We start from the raw sequence: 15,481 nt of genomic DNA on the forward strand, positions 1-15,481 counted from the left end.
ACACTCTTTTACAGTCTCTGTCGTACTTAGTTCAGTTAAGGTCTTAAGTTTCGTACATTCGATGTTACCAAAGAAGACGGGACTGATGTTGTATTTTTTTACGTTATTCATAATTCGGGGATTAATTAACACAACAGCTGTACCCTGACTCATACTTTTCTACTCACAGATCACCAAAATATTAAGCCAAAACAATCATTGAAGACGTGGAAGCAACAGGGACTAGTATTGAAAATTGCGCTCATGGGCCACGATCGTAGATTGTCAGTTGCCAGCTTTTCTTTCAGCCTAATTAAATTATTACATTTTATTGTAAATAAATTTTAATTGCTACAATATTAACATATGCACATTTGATGGAGAAGCAGAGAATTCACCAAATCACATATCCATAAATTTTAGTATCATACGTTTGTCAAAAATAGCCAATATCGCACTATTGCTTAGGCAACACTGCGTTTAACGGCAGGATAAAGTTCGATTGTACTCCGACAGACGTTTCCAAATGGTCTGATTTCCGGCTTTCGTGATTGATTGGACTTTGCCATCCGCTATCCATATTTAACAGCATCGAAGATCTTTCCTTGGGTTACCTGAAAGACAGAATCTTTGCAAAGCATTTACAGTTGACTGATGGCCTTAAAATTTATGTCAATCGAAGTATACTTTACTTCACAAGACATGCTGAAACGCGTCATGGAAGCTGTCAAGCTCATTAATATCTGTATTATATACTACATTAAGTGCCTACATGTACATATTTATTTCACAGTCACATATATGTTATGGGAAATATTTACCGTCTTTCTGTTGTTATTTAGGTTGTTCACTACTATTAGTGATTAAATTACTACTATTACTTAACTTTCTCTAAGTATTTTCCAAAACATATATATATAGTAATAATAATATCACGACAGAAAAAGAGATTCAAACTTATGTTTATTTTCATATCTGAAATCCAAAGTTTGGTAACTGCAAGACTTTTGTTTGGTTACACTTTGTAAAACAAATATATTATCAATTAAATATTAAACCTTCAGACTGAACTTTATTTAAAATAGTTCTAATATATTTAATTAAATCTTATTAAACTTGCTTTTAAACTGAAAGAAATTACGAAAACTTCAACTTGTCAGAGAAAATGTTCCAAATGGGGCAAAATTTGAGAGTAAATAATGACATCTTATTCACTTTCTCTTGTTTATTAAATTTTCCTTGGAAGCAAACATAAAAATACATATGTTTGTAAGTTAATAATTATAAACTTTTATTACTTACTACATCTTCACACTTAATGGCGTTTCGTTTCTGATAACGTTTGTAGCCATAGAGAGAAATTACTAGACATCATCCCGGATTGTAGATGCTCATCGTTCAATCCGGTTATTTTCTTATTAATTATCAACTGTGAAAAAAGCCGCTTACATACAGGGTTCTTCGCGTAGTAGAACTGATTTTGTTTTTTAATTATTCACAATTTTGACACACCGACTTAATTAGTTTTCAGAATATGCCCCTTCTGCATCAATACAGCGTTTCCAGCAACTCTCCCAATCACTGAAGGCTCTCCGGAACACAGGAACTAGAATTTTCTTCAGCTCCCTCGTTACAGCCTCTTAAATGGCCTGAACCGAGCCGTGGTGCAGTCCTTTCACGACCCTTTCCAGTCGGGGGAAGAAGTATAAAGGAGAGACATCTGGGCTATGCCTGTACTTAGAAAACGAGTCGCCCGCGTCCATCCAGCAATCGCTAGATCATGGAGGCTCCATCACGACGATGCGCCGAGCCACACCTGGACTTTCTGACCAAACATAACATCACACAGTTTCTCCAGCCACCCTACATCCCAGATGTCGCTCCTTCAGACTTCTTCCGTTTCTTCCGACTGAAAAGGGTCGTGAAAGGACGGCTCTGGGGCTCGGTCCAGGCATTCAAGAGACCGTAACGAGGAAGCTGAAGAGCATTCCAGGTTGTGCGTTCCAGAGAGTCTTCATTGATTGGCAGAGTCGCTGGAAACGCTGTGTTGATGCAGAAGGGGCATATTTTGAAAACTATTGAGTCAATGTGTCAAAATTGTGAATACATTTTTAAAGAAAATTCAGTCCTTCTACATTCCAGATGAACCCTTGTAGGGATTTATATTTATTTTTACTAACAATTAAAATTTTAAATTCAGACTTTCTCTAAGCCTTCATTCCCCTAATTGTCAGTGCCAGAATAGTTAAATGTTCTAGCGTGCGTGAACGAATGCAAATTTTCTGTTTTGAAGGAAGTAGTTAAAAGCCGAGTTTCGGTAGGAGAAAGGGAGAGTTAGACTCTAGCTGCCGTCTCTGCCTTAGGTACGTTTGCTTATTTCTGGTTCAAGTGGCTTAAATTGCATTTATCTGCTGCCACTAGCTTCGAAGGGGGTTTAAGTTACGGGATCTCGCTGATCCCTATAGGTTAGTTCTATCTCTTGTTAATACTATCTCAACTTTTAGTTTCAATTATCTGACTTTCAGTTACCGCCCAAGCAGAAGCGAAGTTTGCTAGCGTCAAGTTGACGCATTGTAAATTCTCAGATTTAATAAAGGGTATTTTAACCCTTCTCTTGTGTAGTTTCTTCCTACTCCAGTTCTCAGACACAAGTTTCTCTATGAGACCCTACAACCTGAATAAATGTATTCCTGAACAAAGGGCTTATTATTGGTTGCGCTGTAGATCTACCTCCTCGTGGTGCACCTGGTAACACTTCGTAGTGGCTAAAAGATCTACAACTGGCATTATGTCTCCTCCTCCTCTGATGCTATCCCAAATTTATGTAATGGCCCAAGGCGTAGAGCAGTCGCTGAATTCCGCCTTGCCACAGGATATGACTGCCTATGATATCATCTCAATGGATTCAAAATTTTTCTTTCTCTAATATGCACTCTGTGCAGCTCTGGAGAGGTGATGGACGCCGCACATCTTCTCTACTCTTCTGCTCTGCGCAAGACTTTCCTCGCCGAGCGTCACTGGGAGACAAGACATATGTCAGACTAATGGACTTTGTTACAGCATTTTTTTAATAATTTGTTGCTGTATTCTGTGTTCTTTGTTCTTGTTTTTTGCTGTAACTGTTCACAATCTGCCATTGGAAATAAAAAAGGGGATTATTTTTAGTGCAAAAGTTCGTAACTGAACTTACTTGTTTTTTCACAAGTACGAATAAAAGTTTATAAAGTGTGTGTCTTCAAATCTTTGATTAAGATTTATATTCCATCGTAAATTAGTTAGCTCCATTTATACATTTTCGGATGCGTTATTCACGTTGGTTTTTAATAGTAAAGAAAATAATGTAAACACCGACTTCTAATAATAAAAATCTTGAAATCTTTGTAACACTGTGTTTGGAACAAACTCATAATTGGAATTCGCGTGCCGCATAAAATTACTTCGGGGGCCGCATGCGGCCAGTTTGAGACCACTGCTGTATACGATTCTAAAGAATTTAGTTGTATTTTTAATTTCCCTATTTAATTTTTAAGTCATTGTGTTTTTAATGGCTGTTAAATAAGTTTTAAATGTCTGTATGGAAAATACTGCTCTTAATATTCAGACTTTGATCTCGAAAAGAATTTGTAAATTAATTAATTTTTGTAATGTAACAGTACAAAAAATTATTTAGTCGGAAGGAATTTGAATACTGGTCAATGTAAAGAAACGAGAACCTAGTCAAACTGAATATCACGATAAATAATATAAAAATCACAAGGATTCTCCTGATGTGTTAAATTTTAGCATAAATCTTAGGGATAGAAAGAGGTCATCTCTATACTTTATCAGATAACAAACAAAACAAAGCTAATGGAAATAAAACAGAATATATGTATTCAAACGATACCAGATCCGTTCTTTAACAAGTTAAAAACAAACCAACTAGGTCACGTCCTACACTTATCAACACAGCCGTCCTAATTTTTTGATAGTTTATGAGCAGTATGATTTATAAAGTCGCAAGAATACGCATCTTTTCAATTATGGCCTTTTGCTCATGTAAAATAACGCAGAGCAAACAATCCTTTCTTCAGACGATAATAAGAAAAGTTAAGTGGATGTTTCATCTCGCGATGAAATATTAGAAGAAAAATAAAAGCTTGGGTTCTTACTCATAATTTTTTATGTCATGTTCGAATTCGGTCGAGGTTACTTTTCTGTGGAATATTTTATCTGGAAGCATTTAAGTCTGCGTATCTAAAAATTAGCATCACTCAATTATGCCTGGTCCAGATATAGTTGCAGTGTTATGTTCTAAACTAAGATATTCCGTCAATTTAAGGTACTTTGTTTATGTAATTGAATAATCCAGAGCACACGAGAATCAATTACCTAAATGGGTTGGGTTTTCATTGAGAACTTTCTAAGGAAACCTGGCTCGTATTCATGTACATATAGCGAAAAACATGATCATTAATAATTAATATTTAAGTATTATTTTCCTTTTTTTTTACATTTGTTAATAAAACTGCGTTTTGTTTTATATAAAATGTTTTATTCTTTTAACTGAAAGATTTTGTTGAAGTGAAATGTGATAAAAAAAGTTAAAATTTTCTCATTTGTATAACTACAAATGTTTGTCTACCCTAGAGGGAAAAAAAGGTTAAATAACAGTATTTGAGGAATATCCGAATAAATTATAGCCCACTTAGTCCTGGTATTTGGAGTTCGACTGTGCTGCTATATGCTGCATATGCTTTTGCAATCAATACTGAAGAACTATTTTATAAGTACTTTCCATTAAGCGTTTTTTAGAAGAAAAATTATCATACATAATGTTAAAACGACTGTGATATTGTTGCTTACTTAAGTCATTAGGTTATTAATCTAATTATTACAAATTAGCCATTAGGTTATTAAATTAAATTAATTTAAAGTCATTTCAATGATTACTGCGATTCTAGAAAACAAACCTAAGCTCTCTCTTCATATATATATATATATATATATATATATAATTTATTTCATAAACAGTATTGATTAATTGATTATATTATCTCCTAAGTTTATGAAATAAATTATTATTAACTAACTTTGCAGCAATTGCGCAAGTAATAATAACTTGTATTCGCACTAAATGGATTTAAGTTCATACAACATATATATATATATGCAAGAAAAATAAAGAATATGTAAACGATTAAATTAGCAGAGAATTACCATTAAATTACCCATTAGTATTCTAAAAATAGTAACCTCTATTTGCACTGAGTCATTTCGAGGAAAATCTATGTCATAGGAATCTTACATAATTCTAATGATGTAAATGAAACTAAAACTCAAACAGCCAATAGTAATTTTACAGCAATATTAAACATCTAATCAAAATGCAGTGAGAACCAAAACTAACTCAGTCTGAATTAAGATTTCACTTTCAACATAACGCACTTGCTTTCAACGCTTTGTCTTAGCTGGACTGTCGTCTGTCTGCTGCTGTCTTCTTGCCACAAAGTTATCAAACATATAAGCTTTTTGGAATAGGCACAATAAATGTGCCACCTTGTTTGTGTCCACAACATGCTCACTGAAATAAAGGCAAAATTAAATATACTTTGCTTGCTAAATTTCATATTTCTTGTGGATCGGCGTTTCAGCATTCTACTGCATCAAAATTCTAGCTGTTCATTGTGGATACAATCACCTGCGTTCTACTAGACAATCTATTACGAATATCTGTATATATATATGTAAGATATAAAATTTTAAAAAATTAATTGTAAATTACTCACATAATTTGAATTCCTGATTTTATTTGCCTAAACCCCACTTAAAAAAATCACTAATGCTTCGCTTACTTCGTTAGTTTCGCCTGCAGTACTCCGCAGTGCTATGAGCTTTTATCCGACCACCATTTAAAACAGTATAAGGTATTTTCTCCATACTTTCTTCATACCTTTCTCCCTCCTTTCTGCATCATGTAACTGGAAGCGCAATCGACGCGCATTCGAGAAGTCCAGGGTTCGAGTCCCAGGCAGGGCACTGCAGATTTTTCATGTCTCTTGCTTCAAAATAACCTAATGACTCTACAGTGGCGCCTGAACTAAAAACGTGATGGACATAATTCTTCACCACCAGGATTTGGGCACTGGGTCCCCTAATCCCCTGTCGCCTTTGAAAGGGGGAGTATATAAGATATTTTCTCCTTCCATTCCGCATGCCTTCGTAGTGTAACTAGAAGCATACTCGACGCGTATTCCAGGGGTCCAGGGTTCAAGTCCCAGCCAGGGCACTGCACATTTTTCACATCTCCTTCTTACCTTAAAATAACCTAATGACTCCAAAAATGAAACAAATCAGCCGAGCTTATAAATATCCCACCTTCTCAGTACGCAAAGCTTTTCTCTCTTGCTCTCGCCACAACTTAGTCGTGCTTTCCAGACCTGCCAAATGTAAACACAGGCAGTAAATTGCAAAAAACTGTCCTACACTTGTCTTTAGTTTTGTCTTTTGTGTAAACATTGCTTCTACTGGATTTGGTGTTTCTCAGAAAATCTGACGACTTCAAGAAAAAACGTTGGTCGAGTGAGAGGTTTCATTGTACAACAAACGTTTCAAGATTTCAGTTATGATCATGATAAACACTGCCATTATTTTCCAAAATTAAAAAGAATTCAGAAAATTATTGAGTAAACATTTACCTTAGATGTTAATAATGTAGCTGTTCAATTATTTTATAAAGTTTAACAAATATTTCGCTTAAAAATGATTTCAACTAAAAACCCCGCACATAGGTATGATACTGAACTTGGGCTTCGGCAAGTGGCCAAGCAGAAAATGTAAATTTCGGATTAATAAAAGTATATTAATGATGCAGTATAGCAGTGTGCTATTGGATGCTTATATAAAGGATTCCTGATTATTAATTTAATGTATTATCAGAAAATAGGACTAATCCGAAATAGCTCTCTAAAATTGTAATTAATGCTTCAGTACTATAAAAACAAACGCTTCAGAGATTCTAAGCCGAATGAATTGTCCCCTAACTAAAGTAGGATGCAATTAAGATAAATGCAAAATTTTGTAAATCCTTAGTTTTTCTTCAAAGAAAAATCTGGTATAGATATCAAATGACTTCCTTGTACGGCTTATTAAATTATACACAGTTTTGCTGCACTTCGTCTAAACTTTATCCCTAGAATTATTCTAATTAATCGATCCCTAGAGGCAAATTGAAAATAACATCAAAAATCACAAATTTTGAAATTAAATATCCTGGTCAATTTTTATCGCACGGAGTCAAACTTCTTACTATTTCATTGTTTCATAAGGAGAGCAAAACTTTCTCAAACATAAGTATAGGAATTAGGAGATCGCGTTAAAAATTAGATTTGGTTATTTCTCGAAAATATATATATATATATTTTTAATTTGGCACATTAATATTTTCGTCATTTGAGACACTTCTACAATTGGAAGTATACGACTACGACCAACGATAGTGAAAATAAGGGCCGGGTACGAACCTTAAAGCCCGACAAAGGGGTACGTATGTTTGGTACCGTCGATTGCATTGAAAAAGGACATGCGCCCAACTAAATGTTTTAGCAGTTTCATACACAAAATTTCGATGTTAAAACATAACTACATACATACGTACGTACAGACGTCCGGAAAAAATCGCTCTTGCATCCATTTTACGATCCGTTTTGGAAAAATCCTTCATTCTGTCCGTACGTTCAGACGCCAAGCAGAAAATCATCCCAATGGATTCGGGAATGGTCAAACTGGATATTTCCGTTGAAATATGGTACCTGAAATTTTTTTGCTATTTCAATACTTCTTTTGCTTCGTATAAGGAAGTAACTATGTATCCGTGTTATTTTCTTTATTAACAGATATAACGACAAGGATACTTTTGGACAATAAGACAAGCAGTAAGATATCAGATATACATTTCTTTTATTTATGTCTCAGCATTAAATATTTAACTTCAAAAAAAAAACGTTACAGATCAGATTTACTGCATTAAAAATCTTGAGTTTTCTTCGTCATATACTCCATTATCAGAACTACCTAGAAGCAGTGATTTCAGATAACGTACGTTTTCGGGTAATGATAGTTAATTTGCTTTTATTAAAAATGAAAGAGCCTCATTTTTATAAGAACCCCTTTTAAATATAATACAATTTTGAATATATTTCACGTAAAATAAAGTCTGCTGCCTTAAGCTTCGGGAAGCAGTGAGCTCTTATACCAAGAAATAGTTCTAAATATCATCAGCGTCTTTGAATTGACGCTATGATATTTTAATACTATGCAGCAGACCTCAGTTTGACCCTAATGTCATATAGTACCTTGAAAGACACTCAGGCACCTATAGTGCAGCTCTTTCCAGTCATACTAATAAATGGATTCACAAGGCAGATCTTTACCTCACTGAGTGTGGTAACGCTGGGTATGCCATTAATGTTTTAAACAATTTATTTTCCTTTAAATTGAGTGTAACGTAGCAGGCCTCCTTGTGTCGCACCCTGGGTAACGCAAAATCTGCTATAGTTTCCTCCGGCTCTCCAAGTTTATCTCCTGGAGTGTCTTCGGAACTAGTTCCCGAAGCTCCTCGTATAACTGCGGTGAACACTTTGAATCTGCTGACTGGACACGTCTGTCCTCATGCCCATTTATTTCGTTCCAATATTGTCGACTCTTCTGTGTGTATTTTGTGTTTAACCGAAGCAAACATGACCGCTGCTCACATTGATGAATGTTCCGCAATGAATTTTAGTTGTCTTGTGGAAAAACATCGGAAAGTGACCTAATGACCAAGTGGCCAACAGGCTGGCATTTCATAAACAAATAAATAAAATTTTCTATTATATTATCAAAAAAAAAAGTGCATCTATCGTAACAAAAGTATTAAACTCTATTCTATTATTACTTTTGCACTGTTAAAACAACATCCCCCAGATGAAGTTAGAAAACGCATGATATAAATTTATAAATCACTTTTTCCCTTTTTCCCGCATGCTTTCGTGGTGTAACTGGAAGCCTACACCACACGTATTCTACAGATCCTGCTTCAAAATAACCATATGGCTCTACAGTGGCGGCCGAACTAAAAAGTGGTGGGCAATAATTCGTCACCACCAGGATTTGGCGGTTAGGTCCCCTAATCCCCAGTCGCCCTTTAAAAGGGGGAGTATATAAGGTACTTTCTTCCTTCTTTCTCGTGCCTTCGTGGTATATAGGAAGCGTACTCGATCCATATTCAAGAGGTTCTTGTTTCGAGTCCCGGGGAGGGTGAGGTACATTTTTGACGTCTCCTGATTCAGATAAACCTAACGTTTCTACAAATTAACATAATTGGATTTTTTGCAGGAATATTTACAGAAGCCACATAATAAAATTGTAGACTTCTAATATTTAATAAATAACTGCAAGTTTCCAATTTAATGATCTTCTGCCGGAGTATTCTCTACGCCTACATTAGTTTCTGACTAGAATGGCAGAGACTCCCTTCAGATACACTGCTTTAAAATTTTCATGCTTTGTTGAAATCTTTGATAATTTTGTTTACACAAAGTTTTACACTAGTAGAAAATTTTTCCTATGTAAAGCAGTTTTTTAATGACATAACCATCAATGAACAATGATACTTAAATTCGTGTTTCGAATAAAGATTTCTCAATCACAAAATTCGAATTTTTAATAAATTTTAAAATTGATTTGTTTTAATACCTTACCGTTCGCTGTTTCAATTTTCCCGTACCTCAAATTTGTTCTTTACTCTGCTTTTAAAGATTCACTTTTCTCGCACAGCAAAAATATTTTTTTAAGAAGAACGATCTGGTTATTTTCATCTTTTTTAGGTGTTTTGTTACTTTAATCGTCCTCTGGGACTGCGGAGGGGGGAAAAAGGGTAATTTTTTAATCAGTGCGAAAATCTTGTGCAAAAAAAAAACGCAGAAAAGCCACACATGCAGCTAATTTAGGAAGTTTGTGCAACTAAGTATACTGTTCATTAATCTATATAAGTGTCAATTTTAAATTTATATAAATTTTCCTCTTCTAATAGAAGCGAAATTTTTAAAAGTATATACTTCGAACACCCCGAAGGAAATCTATTATTGATTATTTTACTATAACTTCAGTTTCACCGATCCGAAACTCATGAATTATTCCTCGGTTGAGTGTCAACGCCATCCCGTTTCCAGGCCTCTACAAATAAGGAGGAGAAAAAAACGGGGTTTTGTAATCTCACCAAAGCTTTCGAATTCCCGATTAGTTATTCCTGTTACTAAGGGCCGAGGAGTATTGAGGAGTCCGCGTGTATTGGGATTCTTCATTTCTTGTTTCAATTAATCAGCTCGACAACTTTACAACTTGACAATAACTGCATGAACCTTTTATATTTTTACTCTTTTATTATTGATAAAATCCCCATTCATATTTATGTTTGCGCTACATTGCTTATTATTGTTTATTATATGTGCAATGAGAATAAAGATAAATATTAGCAGTGATGTACGATTCTACACTGGTTTAAGTCTTTGAACTGTAAAGACAGCCAAACGTCTTATCGTTCCGTTTTACCTTCTAAAAATCTAAAATACAGTAATTACAAACTCAGATGAAAGTTTGAAGTAAACCAATTTATTATCACGCCCATAAAGATGCATATTTACAAAGATCTAGAGTTCCACATTGCTTTAAATATTAACCCTTTGTATCTTAAAGAGAGATAAACGACTTATCGTTCTGTCTTACCTTCTAAAAATCTAAAATACAGGCAAGGCTGCCACATTTGAAAAGGCAAGATTGCCACATTTTGCACGAAATCACCCATTTGGCGACTTTTATAGACAAAATTGGCGATATGCCATAGACGAAGTTAGAACATTCTAGAACGCTCTTTTAGCGGTGTTCTCGGGAACATTCTCGAAGGTAGGTTAAAAATATATATACTCTACCTATACGCGGAGAAAGTAGTAGCGGAGTTGAGTTCAGAGATTAGGTGGAGACCGATCGACTGATTCGGGAGTTGTACTTTAGCGCTTTGCCGTGAAGCTGCCTTTACTGTTATAGCCTGAAGGCTGTGTTACTCATTATTTCAGTGTGTTTATTGTAGCTTTTCGACGACTGTAAACGTGTCTTTCGAACTGTACTGCGTAACAGTGCTTACTGGCGAATAAATTGTGTTTTGATTCTTCGTCAAGTGTTATCATCAGTTTCTCCAAATCCACGAAACCATAGAACGTAACAATATATATAGTGTGTGTTTGTGTGTATGTATTGTTTTTGTTGTGTTTTCCTTAAAATGTTCTGTGGAAACAGTTTCACCAACATTCTATAGATGTGAAGATTAGAATTTTATGTAGTTCATATAAAGCATAACATTAATTAGTAAAATGCCATTAGATTTTTAATTCGCATCCTCACGGACAGAATTCAGAAAAATTTGTTAAAAACAGCATTTTCAAGCGCTGAGTTGATAAATTTAACTGGAACTCAGTATTTTTATTAAGATAGAAGCAATAATGATTAAAAATTCAACTTTCATTCTGTAATTGTTCTTATAATTTTATCTAAATGTCTTGAATTCGTTTCCATGGAAAATGTGATTTAAGTTAACAAATTTTTTCCGCAATATTTCCGCTAATTTTTCGTGTACAAATACAGAATATTGCGTTTTTGTCTAACTAAATGGATTTTTTTTTTTTTTTTTTTTTTTTTTTTTGCATGTCGAAGAATGCTTAAAAATTTTATTTTATATTCAACAGACAGGATTTTCCCAGCAGCACTAAAACTGTTTTCATAGAATTCTCTCTCTTATTTTGAGAAATTATGAAGTAAGTAATACATGTCTAGAAGCGATATTGAAAGAAATAAAACTTATAGCCCACTCTTTGGAGTTAAATGCATGAATAGGAAGAATTTTATATTAAAGACGTTTTTCATTTAATATGGCTAACCATAATAAGGATTTACTCTATTTCGCTTCTTACAAATTGATATTATTTGGAATACTCTTGCGTATTTCATACCTATTAATAAGAAATTTACATTCATATTTTAAGCACAATGAAGTAGCTCGGTGGTAACTTATTGATATCGTACGTTATTACTCTCATCTCGAACCACAAAACTTCAAAGGCTACACAAATCAGTTCAACGGAAAATTGGCTCAGCTTAACCGGAACGGAGATTCAGTACCAACAATTATATTACAAAGCCGAAGACTTCTAATCTAATCTCATCTAGCAATTCAGTAACGCGCCTCGAGAGGCAGAGTGCTCTGTCTTTGAAACTCACTATAAACTTACTTTTACTATAAATACTCGCGAATAATTTGCATCCTGGCGAGAAAACGGAACAGAGAAATGACGGTAAATACCCAAAGCAAAAATAGCTGGTTGGTTAACATAAAAAACCTTAAAAACGGACCAGTCACGGCGAAGCAAACGCAAACTGACATTCAGACCAAGTTTCACTGAGTAAGCTGCATATTCACCATCTCCAATCAAGATGGTGATAATTTTGGGCTTCAGAAGTAATAGAGACAACAATAAAAAGTTACAGAGAAGTAAAAATGAAGATACCTTATTAGATATTGAATTATATACTGTAATTCTAATATCACTACGTAGAAAAATTGGAATGTACGTTCCTTTTAAAGAAATAATATTGCTACGAATTGTACAGGTGCGGTAAGATAGCTTCCACGCAAAGCAGTTTTAGGGTTGCCATAAAATGGCAAGGGAAGGCAGGTTTGCCATATTTGGCGACAAAATTGGCGATATACCATGGACGGTTGGAGAACCTTCTGGAACGAATTCTTACCGGATTAGCCCAGAATGTTCTCGAACACAAGCCGAAAGCTATATAAACCCTGCTGGTTCGCAGTCAGTTAGTGTGTGTGCCTCTCATAGAGCACGAGAAAGTGTGCGCCTCGTATGGCCAGCTAATAGTCAGTTAGTATCGAGTTGGTGTCTCGTCTAGCAAGTCAATCCCTGCGGAGTGGATCGAGTTGACAGCCGGGCAGCGAGTGCCGAGTGTGTCGTCGAGTGCACCGAAAGAGTCTCGTAGTGTATTGTGGTTAGTGCATCGTCGAGAGAGCGTGTTGAGCTCCGGGAACGACTGAACCGAAGAGTCGGGAGCTGTGCTCTGTGTGTCGTCGAGTGCATCGCGAGTTGTAGTGTGGAGAGTCTCGATAGTACGTGTGGTGTCAGAAAATAACGTAACAATATTGTGATAGCTATCTGTTGTTTATCCATGATTGCTTTTCTTTTGTTATACTATTACTCTAACCTCGTCCTTCGGAAATCTAATTAATTGCATAATGTTTCTCTCTCGACAGATAAGAACATATATTATTAGACAAATTTTGAAGGAAGAGAAGGGCTAGTGAGTCTCAAAGAAATTCGAACGCCACTAAGAGACAAAGCAAGGTTTCACGAGCTATCCTAGAACTATAATTACCTGATGTTTTGTGGAAGAGGGCTTCTCATCCAAACCATAACATCCCTCCCTTTTGCCTTCCTTATTATTTTTCACTTCTACCGTCTATTCCTTCCTTGTACGAAGTAACGGAAATATCGTAATCTCGAAAAATTTGGGAATGGGACTATTCGCTGTGACCGTTTTGCCGTCGGAACGCTTCGCCGTCAAGACATATTTTTCTTTACAGGACTGCATTATAGCTTGCCGTATTATTTTAAGTTGAGTTAAACTATGTTCAGTTTGATAATTTAATTTAATTTGATAAACATTCTATGTAAAATGTTTTTGTGTACAGTTTTATACAAATACACCGTTACACATGATATATTAATTTTAAGAGAGTAAGGTTCCATTCAGATTTCATAAAAATGTGAATTTCCTGCTTGTATGAGTGATTTCTCTGAACTAGCCGATTCAAATTTCAAGAAATTTTGACAAATCATGTAAATATTGTACCCGCATAATTTTAAAATCCATAATATAACTTCTGTTATATCAGAAGTTTAGCCCCAGTTCTCTTTGATATTGACATAATTTTCCAACTATGTGCAATTTTTTTATATCTCATACTTGTAAATAACTATATATATTAAAAGCAACCTTTGTTAAGTATAGAAAAGGTAAAAGGTTAATAGAATTATTAAACTAAAAAAATTTAATACTAGTATAATACGGCAAGATAAAATACAGTCATGTAAAGAAAAATATGTCTTGACGGTGAAACGGCCACGGTGAAATGGCGACGGCGGAAGTCCTAGATACCAAAATTTCGGGTATTGTATTTTAACGAAAATATCCATTTTGCGATGTTTTTGCATTACATCTGTACGTGCGGACAGAATAAAGGACTCTTTTTTTCCCAAACGGATTGTGAGATGGATTCAGAAGATGCTTTTTTCGTGACATCTGTACGTACGTATGTATGTATCTCGCATAACTCCAAAACGAGTAGTCTCAAAATGTTGAAATTTTGTGGACGGCTTTGCTATAAACATGTAGATATGAACCTTTCTTTTGGGTTGCAATCCGCCACATCAGTCGTATATATATAGCCACTCTGTTACTTGACTCGGTGAGCTGAGTTTGTTTATTCTTATAATGTTGATAACTTGTGCATTTTTTGCTTTACAAGTGATTAAATTATATTGCTCTTATTTTCCGGTTTAAGCTTTTTAGACGTTTAGTTAATCTGCATGCGACAGTTGTAGAATTATTAACAATTTAAAAGTTGTTGAGTTCCACTAAGCCTAACGACGCCGCCATTTGTTTACATTTGAAAATTATAATAGTGAATTAAATGAGTTTCAGCACCAACTTCAGTGTCTTTTTGCCGAGTGGGGCCAAAATTTTTGTGCAGCGAAAAATCTGTCTTTCTGCCTAATTTCAATGAATTTAAACTAAACTCTTGATTGTAAAATATGTTTTTTTAAACTGTTTTTAACTCTATTTGGTGTTTTAGGTTTTTCTGCATTTTGCGATTTTTAATTGAGATGTTTTGAGTTTTTATGTATATTTTCCTTGTCCTGAAGTGAGAACTGAATTGATTGAATGAGAAATATATCACTAATGAAATTTAGGTAAATAAGTTTAAATGAAATGCAGCAAGAAATGTGCATAATTTTATAGGCCGTACAAAGATGTCATGTGATGTCCACATCAGATATTTTTCCTCCGTACGGGTATGATAAAATTAAACATTTTGTTTACTATTCCTCTGTCCTAGATTTATTAACTGAATTTAATTTTTTAAAACGTAACGTAACTTTACAAGGACCGGGATGGCCATAAGTCACATTTTATAGTAGTTCCTAATTTTATGTTTTCGTAAACTGAGAACCAGTGAGTCTCAAAAAGAATCAAATGGCGTTATGAGACCAAAGACAAATGAAGATGCCTGAAAAATCTGACATTTTTATAAGAGACTCTTCATATAAAACCATAACATCTCTTCAATTTTCCTTCTTTACCTTTTTTCATACGCACCGCCAACTTTCCTTCGTATTAATACAGCGAAATTATATTCCGC

The 15,481-nt window shown here is 34.7% G+C and overlaps 1 long non-coding RNA gene across 2 annotated transcripts in view; it reads right to left on the reverse strand.

Moving 5' to 3' along the window:
- Positions 1 to 301: 301 nt before the first annotated feature.
- Positions 302 to 15,481, reverse strand: part of LOC118189331 (uncharacterized) — a 94,482-nt gene continuing 79,302 nt past the window's right edge. Inside the window, exons 2-3 of one of the 2 annotated variants that reach the window (XR_004758249.2) lie at positions 7,612 to 7,769; positions 302 to 593 (exon numbers count right to left, since the gene is read on the reverse strand). This is a non-coding gene — a long non-coding RNA (uncharacterized LOC118189331). Of the gene's footprint in view, positions 594 to 7,607; positions 7,770 to 15,481 lie in introns of both variants that reach the window. The other variant, XR_004758248.2, reaches the window with a different exon arrangement.

Source organism: Stegodyphus dumicola, chromosome 12 (genome assembly GCF_044657685.1).
Source record: "Stegodyphus dumicola isolate Sdum_Otavi_A_Nest chromosome 12, ASM4465768v1".
In the NCBI taxonomy this organism is placed as follows: domain Eukaryota; kingdom Metazoa; phylum Arthropoda; class Arachnida; order Araneae; family Eresidae; genus Stegodyphus; species Stegodyphus dumicola.